General features: G+C 39.7%; 1 protein-coding gene across 11 annotated transcripts in view; it reads left to right on the forward strand.

Annotated features, from left to right (window-relative positions):
- Window positions 1–15,555, forward strand: part of TANC2 (tetratricopeptide repeat, ankyrin repeat and coiled-coil containing 2) — a 377,119-nt gene that overhangs the window by 323,321 nt on the left and 38,243 nt on the right. The gene's annotated exons all lie outside the window — the stretch shown is intronic.

The following is a 15,555-nucleotide window of genomic DNA, read 5'->3' on the forward strand; positions in this document are numbered from 1 at the left end:
GGATACTATTAAAGATAAAACAGTGCTCTTCAGAGAGAAAATGGCATTAAGGGCAACTCCAAGAGCCTAGCAAATTCTTCCCAGTATATAAGCGCACAGCCAGAGAAGCCTGTTCATCAGACATATAGAAGTGAAACCCACAGTGACACGTCCTTTATTTGAATCATAATTGTCGTATCTAACAAATCACTGTACCAAAAATGACTGTACCCAGTGACCTTACTTAGCGGGAGCAGAGTGAGACTAAAATAACAAGCAAGGTGTCTCATTCCAACTTCAAGTGGACCAGAAAGGGTCTGCTCCTTTTGCAAACTCTGAGATCATTATCCTTCAGTTAGATAGGAAAGTAACATTAAGTATTCAGCATTACCCCCTTTAAACACTTTAGCATTTAGCGTCACCATCTGCTTCAGATCAGATGCAGAGAAGTTGATTCCTGTCTTTTCTGTATAAAATAAACACTACATTAACAGATAAATGGTACGAAGTGTCTTTGACCTAGTATGATTATATCCAATACATGGAAACCTACATTTAAACCCTGCACTCCTATCATTGACACAGTTTTATCTTACGTTGCTGCAGACAACATGGTTGCCTGAGATAAGACTGGCTCCATGTGTGATTCAGGCCATAAATACTCAGGTGTGCACCATATGGTGATGACATGACCGTGGGCTGAAGAATGTAGACTCGCACTATGGCTTTCCTGATGGCGCACTTTTCAGGGTCCTTTAAATGCACAGTGCTCCCTGTTTTTTTTTTTAATTTTTTTTAACATTTATTTATTTTTGAGACAGAGAGCATGAACAGGGGAGGGTCAGAGAAAGAGGGAGACACAGAATCTGAAACAGGCTCCAGGCTCTGAGCTGTCAGCACAGAACCCGACGCAGGGCTCGAACCCATGGACTGCGAGATCATGACCTGAGCTGAAGTCGGACGCTCAACCGGCTAAGCCACCCAGGCGCCCCAGCTCCCTGTTGATACAATTTAGCTTCTCCCAGACACCTAGATTTTTCAGTCCCCGTCAGTTGAGGGTCATGAAAAGTCAAATACAGACTCTATGGTTATAACCAGTAGAACTTCCAGTCAGCAGTGACATATAGTCCGATTTATATTTCTTTCCAATATATTTTAAATTCCCTTTGTTTTATCTTTGTTCATGAAAAATTACATATAATGTCATTAACGACCTTAAAAATATGAGGTTGTAGGTCTGTAATTCTCGATATTTGGCTGGCAAGGAAGCCCTTTTCATTCTTTTTGTTTTTAACAGCTTTATTGAGGTATATAATTCATATACTGTAAAAGTAACCGATTTAAGTGTACAAATGAGTGACTTTTAGCGTATTTACAGAGTTGTGTGGCTGTCACCACCATTAGTACGTTTCCATCACCCTAAAAATAAACCTCATGCCCACTTGAAGGTACTCCCCATACTTCCTGGCAGCCATCAGTCTACTTTCTCTCTATAGATTTGACTTTTCTGGACATTTTATATAAATGGAATCATACAGTATGTGGTGTTCTGTGTCAGGCTCCTTTCATTTAGCATGTTTTCAAGGTTCATCCATGTTGTAGCATGTATCAGCACGTGATTCCTTTTGATTGCCAAATACTCTGTTTTGTAGATATACCGCATTGTATTCATCCATTCACCAGTTGGACACTTGAGTTGTGTCTATTTTTTGGCTATTGTGAATAATGTTGCTATGAACATCAGCTTACAGATTTTCCCCTTTTTTGATTTTTCTTAAATAAAATTAACCATTTTAAAGTAATAACTCAATGACATTTAGTACATTTGCAGTATTAGTGTCCACGTTTTTACGTGGACGTGTCTTCACTTCTCTTCAATATATACCTAGGAATGGAATTGCTAGGACATACAGTAACTCTTTGTTTAATGTTTTGAGGAATTGCCAGTCGGTTTTCCAAAGTGGTTGCACCGTTTTACATTCCCACCAACAATGTATGAGGATTTCAATTTTTTCAAGCCTGTGCCAGTACTTGTTAGGTACTGTCTGTCTTCTTTATTGTAGCCATTTTAGTGAAGTGTTATCTCACTGTAGTTTTAATTTGTGTTTCCCTAATGACCACTGATGTTGAGCACTTACAATTCTTTTATAATCCTCTAATTGCCATTTAGATTCTTTTTTGTTTAATCTATGAAAAGAAACCAGGCTGTTTACAAATTATGGCCAGAGATATTTCAATCTAGTTTATAATGCAGGGTGTTTTGTTGGATTGAGTCTAGTCACTGGAAGGATTTCAGAGTGCTCTAGTGATTAGCTCCCTAAATGCTGCCCTCTAAAATGTTTTTTTAATTGATCAGTTCTGTAACATTTCTTACCAGAACAGATTTGTTGGCTGGGGGGGGACAAGTGCTGTAAGTCGGCATCTGGTGGGTAGAAGAAAGATCCTTTGACATCAGTCAAAAGGCATGGATTCAAGTACAGACTCTACCACTTAACTTGAGCCATCTCAATTTCCTCATCCGTGAAACAACATCTAACTCTCAGGATTGTTTTAAGGATCATAGATATAAGATATATAAAAAAAAAAAAAAGGTACATTATAAAATGCAAAGTACCAGACATATATCTAAGGTTGTATGATCAAAATTATTAGTAATAATCTCTTTTCCTGATAGTAAGACTTAATAATTGCATAAATTCCAGATGGTAATATTACCTTTTTGCTTCAGAGGTTACCTAGCATCCTTTATAGCAGTGATCAGCAAATACGGCTTTGCAGTCCATATGATCTCTGTTGAAACCACTTAACTCTGCCATTTGTAATTCACAAACAGCCAGAGACAATGCATGTATAAATAGATATGGTCATATTCCAGTAAAACACGATTTATAAAAACTGGTAAAAGGCTGGATTTAGCGCCAGGCCATAGTTTGCCCACCCTTTCTCCACAATGAAAGGCACCATCCTGTTTGTTTCCCAGGATCCTTTTATTATAACCAGACATGGCCACATGGATGGTCAGATAAGAACAATAATGATTTATTTATTTGAGATGCTTCAATATCTACAAGTGGATCACTGATGATATATTTGTAAATAATTCTCCTTAAGGAACCTCATTGCATGAGCCCCTACATTAGTTTTTGCCACAATCTTAAGATACCTGAGCCATAACTAAGATCCCTAAAATGAGATTGCTGTAATTTCTTTATGCTTTCCCTGTTTTCTTGAAGTATTCAAAACTACTGAGCAGCTGCTAGGCAGTGGTACAAATTTAGACCCTAACAAAGAATTGAGGAAAGGACTACATTACCTTCCATCTCTGACAGAGAGAGATCCCTTGTTGCCTGAGCAATAGTCACAGATACTAAAGAAACACTTTTCTAGTTACTTGAACCTAAAGTTCTCTTTAAGAATCCATGAGTTCATAATTTAACTATAGGTTATTTTTGGCTACATCCTACCTGATAATGGGATCCTGCCTGTCACCTTTATCAAGTTGAATTTAACTAAACTGAAACTCTTTCCTCCTGTACCTCATAGAAGCAAAGAGTCAACCCACCAAGCAGAAGAAATCAGTAGAGCAAGTCCATGGCACAAGCAATGCTAATACTCCAAATCTGTATTTCAAGCTTATTTCCTGTGTATTTACTTCAACCTCACTGGGACCCCCGGTGCTATCTTGTGGCCCATTTACTGGACCATTTCATTGAAGTTCATTTACCAACGTCTATTCTTACTCAGTTCCCCTACCCATTTCCTTCTCGTCTGACCCTTAATCAAGTCAACTAACTCCCCACACAGCCTGACTTACGAGTCACTGAAGAAATCCTAGCCATTGAGTGTGAGAGTGCCCTTAACTATTCTCCTCTTGCCAAAAAATCAATCTGTAGTATCATCAGTTCTTACCTCCCTTTCTCTTGTCTCCAAGGAGGAGATATCCCTGTTCTCCCCTTATAAAATTTTTACTATAATTCAAACATATCAGAAAGCACAGAAAACTAAATAATCAAGTACTATCTATCATATTAAGTGTTAAGATTTTTCCATGTTTTCTTCAAATCTTTTTCTTTATTTTTGAGAAATGAAAATGTAGGAGTCTCCTTTACCCCATTTCTCTCCCTTTTCAAATATCATTTGTACCCTAAAGTTCACATGTGTTCTTCTTATCCATATTTTGTACTTTTCCAACATAGATATGTATTCAGAAGCAATATACAGCATTATTTCATTTTTTTTAACGACATAAACAGAATCATACTCTTTCATGTATTTCTGTAACTTTTTGTCACTTGACTTTGTATATTCAAGATTTATCTATAGGTCTAGATAGATAGACTTTCAACTTTGGCTGTCCATTAGATTCTCCTGGGGAACTTTAAACACACACACACACACACACACACACACACACACACACACACACACATCTGAGCCTTACTCCCAGAGATTATCATTCATTGTTCTCGGATAGAACTCAGGCTTTTTTTTTTTTTTTTTAAATAAACCTTGTTTCTTAGAGCAATTTTAGGTTTACAGAAGATACAGAGAATTTCCATACACTCACTCCCCCACCACAGTTTTCCGTATTATTAACATGTTACAGTGGTGTGGGTACACTGTTATAATCGATGAACCTATATTGATGCATTATTATTAACTGAAGTCTGTAGTTTATATTAGGGTTTAACTGTATTATATGCTTCTGTGGATTTTGCCAAATGCCTACTATGTATTCACCATTTCTGTGTCATACAGAAGAATTTCACTGCCCTGCCCTAAAAATCCCAAAGCTATCAAAAGTACTCCTAACTAACTCTGCAGAACTGGCAGACACATCGAGGAGAAAAGTAGCTCTCAACTGTTCTCCTGGGCTCCTTCCTATCCTTACTTGGTCTAGTAATTCTTCTCCAATACATTATTCTTCCCATTTCTTTAATGAGGATAATTTTTGAATTTTGTACAGCCTTTCCTAGTTGTCCTTAGCAGGAATAAGTTTGCATCCACCATTACCACAAGTAGAAGTATACCCAAGACCCCTTGAGCAAAAAAATTTAACTTGGCATTCTGGGAACATCCAGCTTTTCTCTAAACATCTTAGGCATTCTCATTTAAAATTCCTTTGGTGCCTTTTTAATGAAACTGTCCTGCATATCACAAAGAAAAAAGAAGCGATTTACATTCAAGAAAACTAAACCCAAACTTACAGGCCCTGAGCAGAGGAGTGAGTTGCTGTATCTTTCTGAGATACTAAATACAGTATTTTTCAAACTCCCTCTGATGCCAGAGACCTTGTGCAAAAGTAGAATTGCCGTGTGACTTGAATAAACACTAGTCTAGCAATAATCTTCTGTAAAATAATCTTCATAATATTCTATGGATTCAGTGAACATATCTAAGGAATCTCATTTAAATCCATGTTTAAGAGAAAGTTGTTACAGGTCATTGCCATAGTTTTGCTTTAAATAAGTTTTGCTTTAAATTTGGTAAAGAAATAATGCTTAGTTGAAGTCATAAGAGTAAGACCACAGGAATAGATCAGATTGTGTAGGATAAAAAAGGACAATTTGGGGGCGCCTGCATGGCTCAGTCGGTTGAGCGTCTGACTCTTGATTTTGGCTCAGGTCATGATCTCACAATTCGTGGGTTCTAGCCCCGTGTTGGGCTGTCCACTGACAACACAGAGCCTACTTCGGATCCTCTGTCCCCCTGTCTCTCTGCCCCTCCCCAGCTCATGCTATCTCTCTCAAAAGTAAACAAACATTAAGAAAAAAAAAAAAGGACAACTTTGGGAGAAGAGGCTCAAGGGTAGAGAATGGTTCGGAATTAAAGGTAATGGAAAAAGCCAGCAATCAGCCACTTTGCTTATTCTAGTCGCTACTCTGCCAGCTAAAAATTCAGAACTGAAGTCCTGGCCCAGGTTTAACGTAGTATAATGGAAGGAACATGAACTTTAGAGTTAAAAGGACTTGGCTTCTAATTCCAGCTCCACTTTTTAATAGTTGTATGACTTTGGGCAAATTACTTAGCCCGCTCTGGGTTGTTTCCTCCTATATAAAAATAGTAGTAAATTCTACTTCATAGGACTGTCATGGAGATTAGATTAAAAGAGATAATATATAAAAAAGCCCTAGCACAGAACCTGACACATAGTAGATACTGAATAAATGTTGGATTCCCTTCCTTTTTTTCCTTCAATCATAATGTATAGAGCTTGTCTTCCATTGTTTCCTCTCTTGGACTACAAATATTAATTTCTTTTTTTTTTTTAATATGAAATTTATTGTCAAACTGGTTTCCATACAACACCCAGTGCTCATTCCAACAAGTGCCCTCCTCAATTCCCATCACCCCCTTCCCCTCCCTCCCACTCCCCATCAACCCTCAGTTTGTTCTCAGTTTTTAAGAGTCTCTTACGTTTTGGCTCCCTCCCTCTCTAACCTTTTTTTTTTCCCTTCCCCTCCCCCATGGTCTTCTGTTAAGTTTCTCAGGATCCACATAAGAGTGAAAACATACGGTATCTGTCTTTCTCTTTATGGCTTATTTCACTTAGGATAACACTCTCCAGTTCCATCCACGTTGCTACAAAGGGCCATATTTCATTTCTCATTTCTTTCTCATTGCCACGTAGTACTCCATTGTGTATATAAACCGCAGTTTCTTTATCCATCACCACTAAACCAGCCCTACAAGGGATCCTAAGAGGGATACAAATATTAATTTCTAATGATATTTCTGTATAATTGGTTAATATAGTGGGCTGTTCTTCAAAAGATCTTGGTGAGGTTCACAGGAGACTGAGGCCCAGAGAGGGAATCAGAGCTAAATTTCCTGGTTTTCCAGGATCTACATTGGAGGTGAGCTCTAGACCCTAACTTGCCTGGACTCCAGCACTGAATGAGTAGCACTTGGAGTTATTCCAAAAAGAACCAGAAATATGTTTCTCATATGAAATTTCCAAATAGTGAATCTCATATGTGAAAATAATCATAACTACTTAACAATGTGTTTGCCTCAGTTTATTTGTTTGCATATGAACTGGTTAGCCAAATAAGAGAGATTGCAATTGATGTCCCTGCTGGTAGCACAAATGAAAGAAGCCCTAAAGTAATAACGAGCAATCGGAAAATGTGTCAGTCCTTGCTACTCTTTTCAGAGCACCCCACTTGCTGTGCCAAGTGGATACTGGCGGAGAGATTCACAACGGAGTTCAACTCCTCAAGGCCAGAGAGGATGTGGATAATGTAGAAATTTAGCAGCCATTTTCAAATAGTGGAGGAGGATAAAAGTGGGAATAATCCCTGTGTGGTATGAAGGTTTAAAACTGGATTCTGTTTCAGCCTTCCAGCGTGGGAGTATGCTTTTGGGAACCCAAAGATCTTCTATGCCAGGATTTTACCCAGCCTTTCTGACTCACCCTCTTGTCCATTATTTATCATTAGGATAGGGTAGACAAAAAGAGTAGATGTAGTTAGCATCATCCTTCCTCGTTTTGTCAAATTGTCAATTTCACATTGGGTGTTTAGACACAGTCCAGCCACATCGACAAAGCCCTGTTACAATGGCACAAAATACAAAAGCATCCACTTCGAGAGATACATCCTACAGATATACTTGCACAAGTGTATAAAGATCTATGTACAGAGATGACCTTTGAAACATAGTTCTAATAGTAAGGAAAAAAACAGAATACCTAAATACCCATCTCTAGGGGCGTGACTTAAGTAAATTATATTTACGATACATCCATATAATGGACTACTATGTCTCTCTTAAAATAGAATGAGGCAGGGACATCTGGGTGGCTCAGTTCGTTGAGCATCCGACTTCGACTCAAGTCATGATCTCACAGTTTGTGGGTTCGAGCTCTGCGTTGGGCTCTGTACTGACAGCTCAGGGCCTGAAGCCTGCTTCGGATTCTGTGTCTTCCTCTCTCTCTACCCCTCCCCCACTCACACTCTGTCTCTCTCTCTCAAAAAAGAATAAACATGAAAAAAAAATTTTTTAAGAGAATGAGGCAAAAGCGTGAGTACATGTGTGGAATATGTCCACGATATTTTGTTTAAAAAATTAATAGAAGGAGACCCGTGCAGACCCATGCAGGTGAACCCAGAGTCTCAGCCTGGGACATCCCCTTTGGCAGGGTTAGACAGGAAACACAAAGACAGACACATGCCTCTGCCATCTACAGTCAGGTCTTAGGGAATCCATACTTCCCCTGCCTCTCAAACAAAGAAGTGTAGAAGCCAAAGGACTTTGAACACCAGAGCCTGGGAGGAAAAGAGACTGAATCTACTATGAAGAAAATATGAAAGCTGGGAAAAAAGATAGGTGGGTAACCGTGAACTGGGGGAGATTAAAAAAAGGCCGCGTGGGAACGAAGGGGAGAGACCCTCTTCTGCAGAGAGACAAAGGGAAGAGAAAGAGCGGCTAGAGAAGTGCAGGACCCTATTTGGACAGGAGAAAGACCTCGGACTGAGACTGACAGGCATCCCATCTCTAACTGCGGGGCTTTCTTCGGACTGGGGCCAGCTCCCTGTTCGAGCACCTGGGGAGAAGAGGGGAGCCAGGCCTGGGTGCGGGTATAGGTCAGGGTCTCGGTCCGCAGCTGGAGAAAGTGGCTCCCTCCCTGGAGGGCTGCGCGATAGTACAGAACCTGCCTGCATCCGCCACCCCCAGGCACGGTGGCTGGGCCAAGGGCACAGTCTGCGGGAGGATAAGGCCGCCATTTCCCTAGAGTGCTGTGGGAAAAGACAAAGGCTGCCTGCGTCCGCCACCCCAGTGGCTCGAGGTGAGGGTGAGGACGGCGGCTCAGTCCACAGTGGGAGAAGGCGTTCCTCCCTGAAGTGCTGTGGCACAGACAAAGCCAGCCAGGACTACATATCGCCGCACTGGGAGGCCCACAGTGCCACAGCGCACGGAGCGGGACTTTGAATCCTAGCCAAGCGCTGGGTCAGGGGAGTTGGTGGAGTGAGAAGGACCGCCCGATCTGCGCCCATGGCACAGTGAAGCTGATTGAAACTGAGTCCACCGGTCCGGCTCCGTGGAAAAGAGACTGGGGGATTATCATTACCGCCCCACCACCACCACCACCACCACCACCAAGGCGGGGCCTCAGGGATCACTCCCAGGGCCCATAGTGGAGGTGGGTTCAGAATATGCCAAACCACGCCCCCTTGCACTGGGTAACTGTGTGTCCACCCAAGGGGCACAGACCCTGCGGACAGCTCCTCCTGACAAGCGATGCAGCGTTGCCTGGATTAACCCTAGGTCAATTCTGGATATATAGATATATTCTCCCCCTCTCCCCATTTCTCCTCCTTATCTCTTCCTTCCCCTAGGCTGGTTACTCTGGTTATTAGTCTGTCTAAACAAACATATTTAATCCATTGTCTTGATACATGTTTTATACCTCCTTTCTCTCTCTCTGATATAACCAAGCCATATAGTTTCTCTGTCTGGGTAACTTTATCTTCGTTTCATTTTCCCCACCTCCTTCTTTATTTTCCTTTCTCTCTCTCTCTGGATTAAGCCTTTTAGTCTCTCTGCCTAATCAATGTTTATTTTTTCTCCCCACCCCCCACTCCTCTCATTTCTCTCTTTGTATGTGCTCTTCTATCAGCACTGCCTCTATCCTCTTCTTTACTTACAGTCTTCTTTACAAACAGCTTTTGGGCTTTTTGTTTTTAGCCTTTAGGTTTTTGTTTTTGTTTGTTTGTGTTATTTGTGTGCTTGCGTGTTTTTGTCTCCTGTTTGTCTATCTGTTTTCCTTTATAGGGCTACTCCAAAGAACAAATCAAAGCACATCTGGTGGAGGGTCCAAAATATTACTACAAGTAGGGTCATAAAATAACCAAAGTCACAACAACAGAGAGCAAGTAGCAATCCCCCCAAAAAAAAACACCTTCTGAAGGGCGAGGTCCTCGACAGTGTATGACCCTCCTTTAATATAGCAGTGCTCACAGGTGCAGAGCATACAACAAGCTTTTAAAACACATAAGGGACAGAAAACTAGCCAAAATGACAAAACAGAAGAATTCTCCTCAAAAGAAATTCCAGGAAGTAGCTACAGCTAACAAATGGACCAAAACCAATTTAAGCAATATAACGGAACAAGAGTTTAGAATAATAATCATAAAATCAATCGCTGGGCTTGAAAAAAGCATAGAGGACAGCAGAGAATCTATTGCTACAGAGATCAAGGGAGTAAAAAATGGTCATGATGAATTAAAAAATGCAAAAATGAGGTGCAAAACAAAATGGAGGTGGCTACAGCGTGGATTGAAGAGGCAGAAGAGAGTATAGGTGAATTAGAAGATAAAATTATGGAAAAAGAGGAAGCTGAGAAAAAGAGAAAAAAATCCAGGAGTACAAGGGGAGAATTAGAGAACTAAGTGATGCAATCAAATGGAACAATATCCATATCATAGGAATTCCAGAAGAAGAAGAGAGAAAGGGGCTGAAGGTGTATTTGAACGAATCATAGCTGAGAACTTCCCTGATCTGGGGAAGGAAACAGGGATTGAAATCCAAGAGACACAGAGAACATAACTTGAATCAATCTTCTGCACAACATATCATAGTGAAACTGGCAAGATACAAGGATAAAGAGAGAATTCTGAAAGCAGCTAGGGATAAACGGGCCTTAACATACAAAGGTAGACACATAAGGGTAGTCGCAGACCTATCTACTGAAACTTGGCAGGACAGAAAGGAATGGCAGGAAACCTTCAATGTGATGAACAGAAAAACATATGCAGCCAAGAATCCTTTACCCAGCAAGTCTGTCATTCAGAATAGGAAGAGAGATGAAGGTTTTCCCAAACAAACAAAAACTGAACAAAAACTGAAGGAATTCATCACCACTAAACCAGCCCTACAAGAGACCCTAAGGGGAGACTCTGTGAGTGAAATGTTGCAAGGACTACAAAGTACCAGAGACACCACTACAAGCATGAAACCTACAGATACCACAATGACTCTAAACCCGTTTCTTTCAGTAATAACACTGAATGTAAATGGACTAAATGCTCCAACCAAAAGACATAGGGTATCAGAATGGATTAAAAAAAAAAAAAAAAAAAAAAAAACAAGACCCATCTATTTTCTGTCTACAAGAGACTCATTTTAGACCTGAGGACACCTTCAGATTGAAAGTGAGGGAATGGAGAACTATCTATCATTTGCTACTGGAAGTCAAAAGAAAGCTGGAGTAGGCATACTTATATCAGACAAACTAGACTTTAAATTAAAGGTTGTAACAAGAGATGAAGAAGGGCATTATATAATAATTACAGGGTCTATCCATCAGGAAGAGCTAACAATTATAAATGTCTATGCACCAAATTCAGAAGCCCCCAAATATATAAAACAATTAATCACAAACATAAGCAAACTTATTGGTAAGAATGTGGTAATTGCAGGAGACTTTAATACTCCACTTACAACAATGGATAGAACATATAGACAAAGAATAAATAAAGAAACAAAGGCCCTGAATGATATATTGGATCAGATGGACTTGACAGATATATTTAGAACTCTGCATCCCAAAGCAACAGAATATACTTTCTTCTCAAGTGCACATGGAACATTCTCCAAGATAGATCACATACTGGGTCACAAAACAGCCCTTAATAAGTGTACAAGAATTGAGATCATACCATGCACACTTTCAGACTACAATACTATGAAACTTGAAATCAACCACAGGAAAAAGTCTGGAAAACCTCCAAAAGCATGGGGGTTAAAGAACATCCTACTAAAGAATGAATGAGTCAACCAGGCAATTAGAGAAGAAATTAAAAAATATATGGAAACAAATGAAAATGAAAACACAACAATCCAAACCCTTTGGGATGCAGCAAAGGCAGTCCTGAGAGGAAAATACATTGCAATCCAGGCCTATCTCAAGAAACAAGAAAAATCCCAAATACAAAATCTAACAGTACACCTAAAGGAAATAAAAGCAGAACAACAAAGACACCCCAAACCCAGCAAAAGAAGAGAAATAATAAAGATCAGAGCAGAAATAAACAATATAGAATCTAAAAAAAAAAAAAAAAAAAAAAAAAAAAAACAAAAAACAGTAGAGCAGATCAATGAAACCAAGAGTTGGTTTTTTGAAAAAATAAACAAAATTGATAAACCTCTAGCCAGGCTTCTCAAAAAGAAAAGGGAGAGGACCCAAATAGATAAAATCATGAATGAAAATGGAATTATTACAACCAATCCCTCAGAAAAGCAAGCAATTATCAGAGAATACTATGAAAAATTACCTGCCAACAAACTGGACAACGTGGAAGAAATGGACAAATTCCTAAGCACCCACACACTTCCAAAAATCAAACAGGAAGAAATAGAAAATTTGAACAGACCCATAACCAGTGAAGAAATTGAATCAGTCATCAAAACTCTCCCAACAAATAAGAGTCCAGGACCAGATGGCTTACCTGGGGAATTCTACCAGATATTTAAAGCAGAGATAGTACCTATTCTTCTCGAGCTGTTCCAAAAATAGAAAGGGAAGGAAAACTTCCAGACTCATTCTATGAAGCCAGCATTACTTTGATTCCTAAACCAGACAGAGACCCAGCAAAAAAAGAGAACTACTGGCCAATATCCCTGATGAATATGGATGCAAAAATTCTCAACAAAATACTAGCAAATCGAAATCAACAGCATATAAAAAGAATTATTCACCATGATCAAGTGGGATTCACTCCTGGGCTGCAGGGCTGGTTCAGTATTCACAAATCAATTAATGTGATACATCACATTAATAAAAGAAAAGATAAGAACCATATGATCTTGTCAACCAATGCACAAAAAGCATTTGACAAAATTCAGCATCCTTTCCTAATAAAAACCCTCAAGAAAGTTGGGATAGAAGGAACATACTTAAACATCATAAAAGCCATTTATGAAAAGCCCACAGCTAATATCATCCTCAATGGGGAAGAACTGAGAGCTTTCTCCCTGAGATCAGGAACACGACAGGGATGTCCACTTTCACTGCTGTTGTTTAACATAGTGTTGGAAGTTCTACCATCAGCAATCAGACAACAAAAGGAAATCAAAGGCATCAAAATTGGCAAAGATAAAGTCAAACTTTCACTTTTTGCAGATGACATGATACTATACATGGAAAACCCAATAGACTCCACCAAAAGTCTGCTAGAACTGATGCATGAATTCAGCAAAGTCGCAGGATACAAAATTAATGTACAGAAATCAGTTGCATTCTTATACACTAATAGTGAAGCAACAGAAAGACAAATAAAGAAACTGATCCCATTCACAATTGCACCAAGAAACATAAAATACCTAGGAATAAACCTAACCAAAGATGTAAAAGATCTGTATGCTGAAAACTATAGAAAGCTTATGAAGGAAATTGAAGAAGATACAAAGAAATGGAAAAACATTCTGTGCTCATGGATTGGGAGAATAAATATTGTTAAAATGTCAATACTACCCAAAGCAATCTACACATTCAGTGCAATCCCAATCAAAATTGCATCAGCATTCTTCTCAAAGCTAGAACAAGCAATCCTAAAATTTGTATGGGACCACAAAAGGCCCTGAATAGCCAAAGTAATATTGAAGAAGAAGACCAAAGTGGGAGGCATCATAATCCCAGACTTTAGCCTCTACTACAAAGCTGTAATCACCAAGACAGCATGGTATCGGCACAAAAACAGACACATAGACCAATGGAATAGAATAGTGACTCCAGAATTGGACCCACAAATGTATGGCCAACTAATCTTTGACGAAGCAGGAAAGAAAATTCAGTGGAAAAAAGACAGTCTCTTTAACCAATGGTGCTGGGAGAACTGTACAGAAACATGCAGAAGAATGAAACTAGACCACTTTCTTACACCATTCACAAAGATAAACTCAAAGTGGATGAAAGACTTGTATGTGAGACAAGAAACCATAAAAACCTAGAGGAGAAAGCAGGAAGAAACCTCTCTGACCTCAACTGCAGCAATTTCTTACGTGACACATCTCCAAAGGCAAGGGAATTAAAAGCAAAAATGAACTATTGGGACCTCATCAAGATAAAAAGCTTCTGCACTGCAAAGGAAACAATCAACAAAACTAAAAGGCAACCAATGGAATGGGAAAAGATATTTGCAAATGACATATCGGATAAAGGGCTAGTATCCAAAATCTATAAAGAACTCCCCAAACTCCACACCCGAAAAACAAATAATCCAGTTTCGAAGAAATGGGCAGAAGACATGAATAGACACTTTTCTAAAGAAGACATCTAGATGGCCAACAGGCACATGAAAAGAGGCTCAACATCACTCCTCATCAGGGAAATACAAATCAAAACCACACTGAGATATCACCTCACGCCAGTCAGAGGGAGCTAAAATGAACAAATCAGGAGACTATAGATGCTGGAGAGGATGTGGAGAAACAGGAACCCTCTTGCACTGTTGGTGGGAATGCAAACTGGTGCAGCCACTCTGGAAAACAGTGTGGAGGTTCCTCAAAAAATTGAAAATAGATCTACCCTATGACCCAGCAATAGCACTGCTAGGAATTTACCCAAGGGATACAGGAGTGCTGATGCATAGGGGCACTTGTACACCAATGTTTATAGCAGCACTTTTCAACAATAGCCAAATTATGGAAAGAGCCTAAATGTCCATCAACTGACGAATGGATAAAGATGTGGTTTATGTATACAATGGAATACTACTTGGCAATGAGAAAGAATGAAATCTGGCCATTTGTAGCAACATGGATGGAACTGGAGAGTGTTATGCTAAGTGAAATAAGTCAGGCAGAGAAAGACAGATACCGTATGTTTTCATTCATATGTGGATTCTAAGAAACTCAACAGAAGACCGGGGGAAGGGGAGGGGCAGGGGAAGTTACAGAGAGGGAAGGAAGCAAACCATAAGAGACTCTTAAAATACTGAGAACAAACTGAGGGTTGATGGGGGGTGGGGGGAAGGGAAAGTGGGTGATGGGCATTGAGGAGGGCACCTGTTGGGATGAGCACTGGGTGTTGGGTGAAACCAATTTGACAATAAATTTCATTAAATAAATAAAATTAATAGAAGAATATCTAATTTTTTATTTATATTTTTAAAGTGTTTTAAAATCACTTATAGCATATGGACCTTTTATGGATCACAATTCAGACCAAAATAAATTATTTCTTTGTTTGAGGCAGTCAGGGAAATCTGAACACTGGATATTTGATATTATAGAGTCCATGTTAATTTTAGATATGATAATGATGTTGAGCTTTGTTTTAAAAAGAGCCTTTATCAGGGCACCTGGGTAGTTCAGTCGGTTAAGCATCCCTCTTGATTTCAGTTCAGGTCATGATCCCCAGGGTTGTGGTATCAAGCCCTGCATCGGGCTCTGTGCTGAGCATGGAACCTGCTTGAGATATTCTCCCTCTCTCTCTCTCTCTCTCTCTCTCTCTCTCTCTCTCTCTCTCTCCCTCTCTCCCTCCCTCCCTCCCTGCCTCCTTCCTTCCCTCCCTCTATGCCTCTTTCCCACCTGCACTCTCTAGCATTCTCTCACTTTCTCTCTCAAATAAAA

This window comes from Puma concolor, chromosome E1 (assembly GCF_028749965.1).
Source record: "Puma concolor isolate L17-30 chromosome E1, mPumCon1.1.hap2, whole genome shotgun sequence".
Lineage (NCBI taxonomy): Eukaryota > Metazoa > Chordata > Mammalia > Carnivora > Felidae > Puma > Puma concolor.